Genomic DNA, 13,793 nt, shown 5'->3' on the forward strand with positions numbered 1-13,793 from the left:
ATTGAAAGACTTAAAAAGTACTGATTAAATATGCAAGTATAACAATTTATAATTCTCTGTAAAGAATTAAAATTTAAAAGATATGTCCAAATGGATTCTCTTCTCACATCTCATTATTTTTTCTATATTTGCATTTGTGACTTCATCATTTTATTAAGAAAGTACTCTTGTCTCTTAACCCTCTTTATTGTTCTATTCCATTTGTGTATTAAAAAATTCTCCCTAGACTCTTTTAAAATAATACCCTTCAAGTTATTCCCTTTTCTTTCTCTGTAGAATATTCCTCTTGTAAGAAGTTCTTGAGTTTCTGACCTGAGGTTAATTCATGTGTAAATACTATTTTGAGAATCATTTCAATTATCCATGAAAATAAACACCGGCTTATGAATGTATAACTGTGAAAAATGTATAATTCATTTTTGTTTTTGTTTGGTTTCCCTTGGAATTTGGATTTATTTTTATTTTATTTCATTTTTTAGGTGAGGCAACCCTTGGTTGACCTCACAGATTGCAAGGACCTTGTCAGTTTACAATCCCTTATTTTTTACATCTACAGCACCTGGTCTTCCTAGGTGGTCTCTCATCCAGGTACTAACCAGGCCTGACCCTGCTTAGCTTCCGAGATCAGACGTGATTGAGATTGTTCAGGGTGGCATGGCCGTAGACTGGATTTATTTTTAACAATGAATTATGTATTAATTTGCTAGGGCTGCTATAATAAACTACGACAAACTGAATGTCTTAACAGAAATTTATTGTCTCACGGTTCTGGACATTAAAAATTCAACATCAAGGTATTAGCAGATATTTCTTTTGAGGGCTGTTTTTCTAGGGCCTTTGCCTAGCTTTTTGTGGTTTGCTGGCCATCTTTGGTGTTCCTTGGCTTGTAGAAGCATCACCCTAATCTCTACCTTTATAATCATCTGGTGTTTTTTTCCTGTGAGCTGTGTCTCTGGGTCCAAATTTCCCCTTTTTACAAGGGTACAGTCATATTGGATTAAGGCCCATCCTAATGACCACACGTGTTATTGTGATTTACAATTAGAACTGTATATTTGGTCGTTGTCCTTCTTGTTGGCATAGAACTCCTAAAATCCTTGGAATTTTCTAAGTGTTGAGAGTGATGAAGGTCTTTTGTTATGTTAATGTGACTTTTGTAGAGCACCTAAGGGTGGAGCTGGTTGCCAGTGGAGCCAACCATGGGATTAGAGGGTTGGAATTTTCATTCCCACCCCACAACCTCTGAGGATGGGAGATGGGCATCAATCACCAACGGCCAATGGGTTAATCAGTCATGCCTATGTAATGAGCCTCTATAGAAACCCAAAAGCTATGAGATTTGGAGAGCTTCCAGATTGGTGAACACATACATGGAGGTGCTGGGAGAGTGGCACTCCTGGATGGAGCATGGAAGCTCTGTTCCCTTTCACCATACCTTGCCCTATGTATCTCTTCTATCTGGCTGTTCCTGAGTTATAGCCTTTTAAAATAAACAGGTAACCTAGTCAGTAAAATGTTCTCAGTTCTGTGAGTTGCTCTAGCAAATTAATTGAACCAAGAGGAGGAGGTCTTGGGAATTTCTAATTTATAGCCAGTCGGTCAAAAATACAGGTAATAACCTGCACTTATGACAGGTGTCTAAAGTGAGTTGGGGGAGGACGGTCTTATAGGACTGAACCCTGAACCTGTGGAATCTGATGCTATCTCTGGGTAGATAGTGTCAGAATTGAGTTGAATTGTAGGACACCCAGCTGGTGTTCTGAGAACTGCTTCTTGGTGTGGGGAACATCCCCACACACCAACACATGCACATTGGAATTAGGACCCGAAGTCACTCACCTGTCATTTTAACGATCATCTGCAAAGACCACATTTCTGTATTTCCTTTTTCTGTTGCTTAGAAAACTGATGCTTAGGAAGGTTAAAAATTATTATAGGAAGGTAAGTTTGTGCCTACAAAAAAGTGTCTTACACAAAGCATTTATTTTCTTGTGTTGGAAGAGATGTGGCAGTAGGGTGACTGAAATCTGATTAATTCATTGGCCAAGCAGTAGCATCAAGAACTCAAGCTCTTTCTATCTTTTCACTCAGCACGTTGACTATCTTTGTCAGGTTCCCTTAGGGTCATATGCTCTTGCCTTCAATAAGGAAGCTAAAGATTATACATGGCATCTTAACAGATCCTACATTGGGAATTAGGGACTGCCTGCAGAGGGGAAAGAGAAACATGAATGACTGTTCATAGGGTCTGTCATAAAAGGAGTATTGTTGATCTCTTCTGTATGCTGTCTTACAAAGGCTATTTGTAGAAAGGCTGCTTTTGGAAATTAAAGGTAGATAATTCATTTAGCCATCTGACATAAAATCATTAGTGAGCAAGTGAGAAAGAATGAGGCTTCATGATGTGTTTGGTTATGAATTGTTTAGAGGTAGTTTTAAATGTACTTTGCCTGTACACCTATGAAAAGAGGAAAACTAGGATTCTGAGGTTTTTCTGATTGGCCAGAAAATCTACACACTCATGGTTGTGCACATGCAATACATGTATGTATGTCAAATTAGCCTAAGGTAGTGAGGCTACAGGCAGCTCAAGCAATTAATACAAACTATAATAGATTAATGTAAAGTACAATAGAAATGTTTATGACTTTATGAAACTCTTCAAAACATATTTTCAAGCTTTGGAGTTGATATAATCTTCAGATTTAATGGGTACTTTCCAGATGGAAAAAGAGAGGCTCATTAACAAACCAGTTTGATAACAAGAGTGTCCTTTTCTCTTTGCTTAAAATGTGAGACCAATGCAACAGAGAGGATCTGTACCTTAGGATAAAACAACAGGGCATTATCACATTTAATTGTAAATATATTTCTTGTTAAATTTCTACCACTACCAACACCCCATTGGTGCTTTCTGCCTAAATGAATTTTTACTATGATGGTTGCATTTTTACAAGCCACACTTAAAAGGAAATTTATCACTTAAAAGGTGTTTTGGGTAGAGTGACCAGGACCATAAAAGGATTCGAAACATTGAAACAAAAATGGTTTCAGTTTTCTACTGCTGCAAACCAAATTACCACAAATTTAGTGGCTCAAAACAACATACTGTTAATTATCTTTAAAATCCTATGGCTCAGGAGTCTGGGCACAGTTTAACAAGATCCTCTCTGCTCAGGATTTTACAATCTGCATTCTTATCTACAGAGTTGACTGAGAGGGAATGAGCTTTTGAGTTTACTTAGGTTGTTGGCAGAATTTATTTCCTTGAAAGCTATGGGGCTGAGGGCTCTGATTTTTCACTGCCTGTTGGCTGGAGGACCTAGAGGCCACCTGAAGTTCCTAGAAGCCATCCATGGTTTCTTGCCATGTGAGCTTTCATAACATGACCCTACAGGAGAGTCTCTCCTGCTTGGGATCTCTGACTTCAGAGAGGGTCCAGTCACTTTTTATGGGTTTTCATCTATTCCTGATTAAGTCAGGCCCACACAGGATAATCTTCCCTTTGATTAACTCAAAATCAATATTTGAGATACTAATTATATCTCCCAAGTCCCTTAATTTTTGCCATATTCTATTGGTTAGAAGCAATTCTCAGGTCTCACATACACTCAAGGGACTGGCTGTAAACACCAAGGACTGAGAATCATGGGGCCACCCTAGGGTCTGTCCACCACATTCACCTAGAGAAGGCTCAGATGGACATGATAGCACTGTAATGGCCATGTGGAATACATTATCTCTTTCAATTCCCAATTCATTATTATAATTCTCTTTTTACAGATGTGGAAATTGAGACTCGGGACAGTTAGACAGTTTGGCTGAGGTCACTAAGACAATCACTCACTCAGGGATTGTCTATCTGAATTCAAATCTTGTACTCTCTCTGTATTATAGTGTTACCTTATTCTACCGTATAATCATAAAGGAATCAAATTGAGAGTAATAGAAAGCAGTTTTAGGGAGATGGATCATTTGACATTTTTTAATTGTAACTCTACTGTGGTGTGGAGTGAACTAGTTTACTACAATGTTTATAATACTGGCTGCATATTAGAATCACTTGGGGAGCTTTGAAAATATACTAGGTCTTAGGGATCTCCCAATTATATCAATAAAATGGGAATCTCTATGAGGTATTTTTATGTTTTCTTATCAATAAATGCCCCAGGTAAAATGTTTGGTTTGAGGGACATAAGGATGAAATAAATAACAGGCCGAGGTGATATTTGAAGGTGAACTGACTGTTTTGGAAGATGGTGGATTCTCTATCAATCAGCATGTTTAGTAAAAATAATCCAGCTGTTTGGCAGGAATGTTACAGAAGGAATTTGAGAATGAATGCTTGGTTTGACTAGAAGACCTTTACAATCTCTTCTGACCTTGAGAGTCTATGATTTCATAATGCTTGTATTCAGTAATTGTTAAATGTGATTTATAATGGGTCAACCCAAAAGTTCTCAAATTTTGTCATTTTCTTGACAAAATGTACCCTATATAAATTTGTACCCCATCCAAATCTCAGGAAAATTGGCCTGTCGTGGTGAGGAAGATGGATTGGTGGTTTTAATTGGTGGATACAAGGAGAACTGCTTAAATGTGATGGAGAAGACAGGGCTCTAGAGATTATATTGGAAAGGAGACCAAGAAAAATTTACAGTGAGGACCTATTTAATATTAATTTCCACAATATTCTAGGATTCTTTTGCTTCATTTACCCCCACCACTGTTACAATAATTTTCATTTTTAAAAATGTGGGTCTAGTATGATGGTTCATTAATAACAATTTCTTGTAAGCTTAGTTAGATCTTGAACTTATTTCATTTACTTGATTTTATATTTCACTTACTATTCAGGTTGTTTTTCTATTTTCAACTTTCTTTTCTTTATACTTTTTCTTTACCTCATTTGATTTCCCTTGTCTATTTCTTTATAAAATTTTAATTTATTTCTCTGCTTCTTCATCTTCATAATTTGAAACCTGCAATTATTTGCAGTTTTTATAGAGTGTGGTTGGCCTGTGATTGCCTATCATCTGCTGAGTCAGCTATCTCTAATACATGCTACTTGTTAAATTATGTAGGCTTTTCTAATACTTTAACTTTGATTTAAACATACTTGAAAAATATAATGCAGATTTTAGGAATTTAAATATAGTAGGTGATGAAATATTACATTTTAGAAAGTGGTAGTTGTGAATATGAATTAAAGGTATTTGGGAAGCTTTTAGATTACTTTGCCACTAGGCATCTTTCAGCCCAACTGTTTTGTATCCTGTTGAAGCAAATTGCAAGGATTGATGAGTGAAGTCATTTAAAGAGTACAATGAGCCAACAATTTCATTCATATAATTAGCACAAATTACCATGTACTGGTAGTGGTTATTTTATAATATTTTCCGCACTTTCTGCATCTGTTTCCACAAAATGCAGACAGCAGAGTCTTTGAGGCAACCGTTCTGCATTCTAATGGCTGATTCTCAGTAAAGCGTTGTCTGACCTTGGGCTCTGCATTTATATTTTGGAGAAGCTTCAGAATAAGTTTCAAATTATTGGAAAGAGAATTGTAATCTCCATTTACTTTCAAGTATATTACTTTCAATTCCCATATGTCTTGTCAGTCACCAGTACAATTAAATGGTCACAGAAGATGAAGACTAGAATGGAAATTGTTAAGAAACACATTACATGTGTTTCATTTCTTTATTAGTGTTCCATGGTTGTTTAAGATCAGATGGTAAACAGAAGAATGGGAAGGCATCCATTTCCCTTATTTACTGAGAAGATAAAATAACCATGAGTATTAAATAAAGCAAAATACAATTAGAAAGCATTTAAAAATTATTGATGCAGACTCCAGCAAATTGTTACAAATATTTTGTATCTTTTTAATTGCCTTCAGTTTGTAAATTTTGCTAACTTGAAATTTGCAAAAAGTGCGTTATTTTTATAATAATGCTTCTCCAACAAATATTGTAAAGACAAGTTCTCTTGAGTTTCCTTTTTACTGAATCTATCTAGTCTCTTTATTTTTAATGCCATCTTCACCGATGACTCCTAAAATTGTATCTCCAGTTCATGCTTCTCTCCAAATTCCAGGAATATATATTCAATAGCCTACCCAACACCTCTACTTTCATTTAGTATCCACGAAATATTTATTGAGTAACTACTGCATGCTAAGCACTTTTCTAACCTCTGAGAATACATCAGGGAACAAAACAGAAAAATCCTTTATTTCATGAAGCTTTCATTCTATTGAGGAGAGACAATGAGATAAATAAGGAAAATATATGGGATGTTAGATGGTGTTAAGTGCTATGTAGAGAAAGTTCTGGGAAGGACAATAGGAAATATGTGTGTGGGGTGGTTTGCAATTTTAAAAGAGGTGATCAGGGAAAACCTACTTGATAAAGTGACATTTGAGCAATGTACTGAAGGAGGCAAGGTAGTGAACTATGTGGACATCTATTGGAAGAGCATTCCAGGCAGAAGGAATAGCATGAGCCAAGGCCTCACTGGGTTCTTTTTTATAGAAGCAGTAAGGAGGCCAGGAAGGCTGAAGTGGAATGAGGGATGAAGAATGAGATCGGAGAGGAAACATGGACCAGATCTTGTAAGGCTTGGCAAGAACTTTAGCTTTTACTTCAAGCAAGGTGCAAAACCACTGACGATTTTTGGCAGGGGAATCATACTATCTGACTTTGTTGTAATGGGATCACTCTTTGAATGTTATTTGAATATTATTCAGCATACACTGAAGAGAAGGATGGTAGCAGGGAGACCAGTAAGGATGGTGGCTTGGACCAATGTGAGTGAAGGTAGATGTGGTAAGTGATTAGATGCTGGATATAGGTTGAAAAGAAGCTGAGAGGATATACTGGGCAGTTGGATATGGTATGTGAGAGAAATGACTCTGTGGTTTTTGACTGAATGATTTACTGAAGTGGGAAATATGCATTTATTTAACTTGAATGAAAAAAACCAATCTTTTAGACTTTAGTATTATGAAATTCCTATAAGAATTCTGTTTCAGTTCTTCAGAATTTTAGTTCTTAAACTCTTTCCTACAATTTTAATTTTAAGGTAACTCTGAATGCCATTAAAAAAAATTCTATAAAGAAGATACAATTACCTGAATTTTCAAGCAGCTATGATTTTATTATGAATCATATTGTTTTCTTTAAAATATATTAATGTTCATGAATTTTTTAGTATGTTAAAATTTTTTTCTTTTTTCTTTTTTTTTTTATAAATTCACAACTATTTCTAATTCGAAACATAATGCTTAATCTTACCTTGACCTCCCAATTATCCCTGGCAACTATTTTTAGATTGGGAAGGAGGAAAGTTACTATACTGTATTCATCTTTGTTTCTAACTCTAGTTTGAAATCTGATTTTTTAATAACATTTTTTTTCCCTAAATATAGAAATAATATATACTGATTTTGGACAATTCAAAAAATAGGGAATATAAAGAAAAAACTAGAAATCAACTTTATTCCTTTATCCTGCATTTTTGTATCCTGACTTTTTTAACCAGGTCTGTGGAGAAAATAATAAGGGCTAGGATACCATGACTCACTACCTAGGGTAAAGATTGATGTTCCAGTAACATTTCTTACTTATGGGAAGAGCCCATAAGAAGAGTCATGTTATGATAAGATAACATGACTTCATGTTATCTCATTTCCACTAATATTTAAACAGGCTACTGATTTATACAAAAATTTCCCAGAGTAAAAGTGCAGTAAAATGCTTTGGGAAAGGAAAGAAAAAAAACACTCCCTTTGATTCTAGCATATTTAGTTTATTTATTTAACAAAAACACACATTGTGCTTACTATATGTCAAGCACTGTTCTAAGCACTTTATAAATATTAATTTACTTAATTTATCTAGTCATCAGAACAACTACTGAATTAGTACTGTTACAGTTCCCATTTTACAGAGCTGTAGTATGTAGCACAGACTGGTTAAGTAATTTTCCCAAGGCCACATAGCTAGTAAAGTAGGAAGTAAATCTAGTAAATTTGGCTCCCGAGTCTCTACTCCTAACTAGTGTATACCATGAAGAACTTGGATCCTGTATAGTAAGAATCAAAGTTCATTTCTGTTTCATTCAGATTAACTCAGGGAGAATCTAATATTATTGTTATTCTTATGACCATACTTTAAATTTATAAGACTTGTGTACTTTTATGCACTATTAAGCTTAGTATGTAGAAGGTACTAAATAAATGTGCATTGAGTGAAAGAATAGATATATGATATCATGTGGTAGGAAACCAATTCATATTGCAGTGATTTCCGCATAGCTCTAGCAGCATTTTTAAGAACACGTTCCCACAGAACATTAGTTCTCTAATGTATTCCTTTAAAAAAGGGAGGTTCTATGGTAAAATTAGTTTGTAAAACTGCACATTCAATTTTCTTTTTGAGAGTCAAATGTGTATTAGTATACAAGGAAGTGCAGAGAAGTCCTAGAGTTAATAATCCTTTAAATTTTGTTTAATCTTGTTTGATTAGAGATGCCATCTTTCTCGTGTAATATCTGTCAACATCTTATTGAACTAGTATTCTATGGAACGCACTTTGGCAAATAACTACTTAACAGGATGAGTTTAGTTTTAAAAATGAGTTACTTGCAAGGCTACATTTCCAATTATATTTTACACGTTTGTAATCCATGTTTCTGCTCATAAACCACACCTCTCTCTTCACAATTAACTAAATGTGCAGTGCCTTTTCATTCCTCTCAATGTTGCTGATGTTTTTCCCTCTGCATGAGCTTACCCCTTCCCAATAGCACCTTTTCTCAATACTTAGAAACACATAAGCCTCCTTCACTCTGAATTCTAGCTCAATCCTCAAGGCCCAGTTCAAATGTCATCTATGACTCTCCTTTGACTCTCAGAGAGATTTAATCATCCCTTTCTTTTGGGTTCTTTAGTATTTTGCATACAAATGTCTATTGTATGTATATGTTCAGTTTACAAGCATATCTTTTCCTCTAGTTTATGGGTAACTTGTAGGAAGGGATGTGTCTTTTACTCATTTTTCTTTCCTCAGTACCTATCATATGGTAAATAGTCATTACAGACAGCTATCTAGAAAAAGCTGATCAAGTTTTCATTTAGTTTTAATTTTGATACACTCACCCAAACCAGGTCACCCATAAGAACTTTGTAGTTTTCTTTTGGGGAGGAGGCAAAGATTAAACAGATTCACTTACTTTTTTGTGGTATTTCATCTATACATCTTTGTGAAAGATTATGATTTATGAACATAATTTAAAAATCTAATGGTAGTATTTAATATTTAGTGTTTAATCGCTGCTGAATCAAATGCCATCAGATAGTTAAATGATCACTCCAAGAAATATATTATTTCTTAATAGTCTCCTCAAGTTTGAACAAATGTAATCAATGTTCTGAATGATTGGAACAATTTTCTGAAACCTGTGGCTTTCCCTGTTTATTTACAGTAATTAGACTACTCGAGGAGGAAATAATTTCATGTTAAGGGGCTCAATCATTTCTTTCTCTGTCGTTCCTCCTCCCCTACATTTGAAAACTAGTGTTTAATTTTTAACGTTAACTATTTATTCATATTTTAAACTTAATAGAGCATTGTATTGATTTCATAACTTACATGCTCTGTGTACAGGTATTTTGTAAGGTCAAATACTTTAAAAGTAAATCTACATAAATTATGTCAGCTGATTCTTTTCTCAGAGAAAGTCAAAATATATTAGTCGTATGGCTTTTTTTTTTTTTTTTTTTGAAGGATTCCTCCAATAGAATGGAAAGGCATGATATGATCCAACCTTAAAGATGTCAGGATTTACCCACTGCTTAATAGATTCCTTGTTAATCTTGATTGTTGAAATAGCTTTCAATTATCTGTTTTCCCAGTGTGGTCATTAATACTCTGTAAAAGACAAAAGCAGGTTCTCATTCCTTATGATGAATACCTTATCTTTAGTAGCACAAAGGTTCATCAACTCATTTACTTTAGACTCCCATTGAATATAACTATTTATTGAATATTTTAGCTCCTGGCTCACTTTCACTTCTTCTAACACTGCTCCTGCCATAATTCTTAAAGATTTTAATATTCATGTGAGTAATCCTACTACTCTGGCCACTTGATTTCTACACATCATTTCCTTTAGTGGTCTTGTCCTTCAGTCTTCTTCAGACACATCTCTATGTTCAATCAAGATCATATCATAGCTTATTATTGTAGTCTTGCCATATCTTGATTCCAAGATTCCTTCTTTGACTATAAACTCTTATCTCCAGTTTACTTCCTAACACCCTAATTCAACAACCCATTTGACCCCTACTTACCTATTCTCTCATTTTCGTCATATTTTACTACCTTTTTAACTTAGCTTAAATTTCATGATAAATCACACTGTCATGCACTTGTACCTACCCTCTATTCCTTGGCTATATAAGACTGGTTAAATACAACTCTTCATCTATTCCTAATCTATTAGGCATAGCTTACCACGTTTATTGGTCTTCCTTCATATTCTTGATCACTGAATTCAAGTACACTTATAATACTGCCTGGCAATTTTCTGTGCCACTCATTTTTCCATACTCTTGGATGTCTATTTTGTATCTTCTCCTCTTTCCTTAAAACTCTAACATCTCTATTTCATCCTAAGTTTAAGCAGATGACTTCATTTTCTATTCCGCTGAGAAAATAGAAGCAAGAAGAGAATATCTTAAGCTTGCACCACCACATTTACTTTCATTCTGCCTTTGTATACATAAACTCTGCCTTCTCTCTTATTAGTGCAGACGAAAACTGTCATTGTTCCCAGCAAATGCCAACCTTTTTTTGTGTATTAGGTTCCATTTCTCGAATATACTCAAGAACATCACGCTAGTGATTCTCCCTTTTCTTCTTTCAGTTACGTTTTCTCCTCTCTAATGGTTCTATTCTACCATCGTATACACATATTGCTATATTTCCCATCTTAAAACAATAACAAGTACGACTTTCTTTTATCCTATTCTCCCTTTTCTCTTGATAGCACTGCATTTTTCTCCTTCTCTCTATAGCAAAATTGTTCCATAAAGTTGTCTATTTCCACTGTCTCTAATTTGAGTGTTCTTATTTTCTCTTGAAGCATTCCAAACAGGCTTCCGTCTCCATCATTCAACTGGAATATCTCTGGCCAAAGTAACCAGTGGCCTCCACGTTGCTAAATCCAAAGATCAAATATCAATCCTCATTTTATTTGACTTACAAGCAGAAATTGACACTTCCCTAATACTACTGTACTCTTTAGGTTTTGCTACTGATTCGCTGGCCTATCATTCTCTGTCCTTTGCTATGTCTTTCTCTTCTTTCAGAATTCTTTATGTTGGCATGCCCCAGAGCTCTTATTATTTTCTTCCTGTCTAGTCTTATAGTTTTTGTGATCTCATTTAATCTTATGACTTTAAATGTCATCTATATGCCAATGACTCCTGAGTTTATATTTCCTATGTGTGACTTTCTTCTGAATCCCCATCATGTAACTCCAGCTCCCAGTTTAGTATCTCCATTTGGACATCTAATAATCATCTCAAGGTTAATGCGTTCCATTCTTACTTTTTGATTCCTGCTTCTCTCCCCCAAATCAAGTATTCCTCTAGTTTCTCCATCTCAGTAAATGCCAATTTTATCCTTCTCATTGTTAAAAAAAAAAACAACAAAAAAAACAGAACAACAAAAAAACCTTGGCATCTTCGATTCCTCTCTCTCCCTCATACTCCATATCCAATCTATCAGTAAATCCTATATGCTCTGGATTCAGTCTATATTCAGAATCTCACCACTTCTCACCATATCTATCCACTATTACCCTGGTTTGAGCTATCATCATTTCTCACCTGGATTATTACAATAGTTTCCTAACTGCTCCTACCCTTTTCTTCTTTGGTCATTGTCAACATAGAAGTTCTTACAGTGACTCATAAGGCTCACACGATTTGGCATCCAGTTATGTGTTTGACTTCGTTTTCTTTTACTCTCCCTTCAGCCCTAGTCATACTACTGCTGCTCCAGGCACACTATCTTCCTTTTGTTTCTCAAGCATGTCTAGAACATTCCTACCTCAAGACGTTTGCTGTTTCATATCATCACAGTAGCTTCCTTGTCTCCTTCAAATCTTGAATATAATGTCCATCTTTGCGAGGCCTTTACTAAACACTCTATTTAAAATTTTAGCCTCTCCTTAAACTTCTTATTTCCTTTTACTTTTTAATTATTTCCATAGTGCTTTTACTATTTAGCATACTGTATAATTAATTGTAGTTAATTTAGTTTGTTATTTTGTCTCCCTCTCATTCCTACTACAGTAAGCCTCTGAGAAGATAGCAGTTTTTGTCTATTTTGTTCATTGATATATTACCAGTGTCTGTGCATAGTAGACTTTCATTAAACATTTGTTAAATGAACATACATATGATGACCACACCAAAGGGATATCTACTTGTGAGAATTCAGACCTGGGGCTGGGAGAGAGCTGTTCAGATAATATACAATCCATCCATAGACTGCTGGATATGGGCCAGAAGGGAGTATGAAATAATTCAGTTTATCTTTAAAAAATCACTTGGAAAGAGACATTAAGGATCTTTCAGTGCTCAGATGATTAGATATTAAAGGAGGTGTGTGTGTGTGTATATATATAATATATATATACGTATATGTATAATCAAAAGAAAATCAATTTTAAAAATGTGAGAGGTATTTGGAAAGTCTTATTATCAGGCCTAAAAGAAATAAAATGAACTTTAAGATTAATATATATATACATTGATTTCTGATCCCTATGTTTTGCTTGGTCAATCTATTCTCACTGAATATTCACTTAAAAAACTTATACTATTGAAAGAAAGTGTATCTCACAGAAGAAACATATTTGGATATTAGAGTCATCTTAGATTCATAAGCAGTTATGAGAACTAATGCTTAGAACAATAAAAAGTACCAAAAAAAGAAAATTTAGTACAAAAAAAATCACATAAAATAAAAAAATTATCAAAAAAAGAAAAATACATTAAATAGATAATAAGAAAATGCCAGCTCACAAATATAGCTATATTAGAAGAAGTAAAAAATATCCTAGGAAAAATATAAAAATAAACTTATATGAAAGCACAAGAAAAAATCAGAACTCTTATACCAGGACTCTCACAAATAAGATTTTTTAAAACAAAGTTGGAGAATATTTGGTCTAGTTATTTACTGTTTAGGGTCCTTTCGTTTCCTCTCCAAACTATGTGTGATCTTCACTGGACAATGCCCACTAGAATAAATTACCATGGAATAACTAAATCTTTCATGAACTACTAGACCACCTACAGTAATATGTATTATTTCAAAATTAGCGAGTGATTCTATCCCTTTCCCTTAAATCATTTCTCTTCAACTTTTTAGTATCCTGGAAATTTGATTATATTTATAGCATAATATTTTGGTATATTTATAGCTTTGAAAGGAGGGTTAGAATGTATGTTGTATAACTTTTGATTTTTAAATATAAATCAAGTTTTGGGAGTCTATCTTAGGATGTACTAACTACTATAACAAACAATTCCAAATCTCAGTAGCTTTTATTTCTAGTTCACGTCATAATCCAATGAGGGTCATTGGCAGGTAGGAAGAGGGCCCCTCCTCCACATAGTCATTCAGAAATCTGCTCTCCTTCCATCATGAGGCTTTTGTTGTGTTCTGTTTTTTAATCTTCAAAGGCCTCAGAGCATCCCACTGGTTGTTTTT

At 34.5% G+C, this 13,793-nt stretch overlaps 1 pseudogene; it reads right to left on the minus strand.

The window, feature by feature from the left end:
* Positions 1-547: 547 nt before the first annotated feature.
* Positions 548-666, minus strand: LOC112483879 (annotated as a pseudogene).
* Between the last annotated feature and the right edge of the window lie 13,127 nt (positions 667-13,793).

The sequence above is a fragment of the Pteropus alecto genome, unplaced genomic scaffold (assembly GCF_000325575.1).
Source record: "Pteropus alecto unplaced genomic scaffold, ASM32557v1 scaffold196, whole genome shotgun sequence".
In the NCBI taxonomy this organism is placed as follows: domain Eukaryota; kingdom Metazoa; phylum Chordata; class Mammalia; order Chiroptera; family Pteropodidae; genus Pteropus; species Pteropus alecto.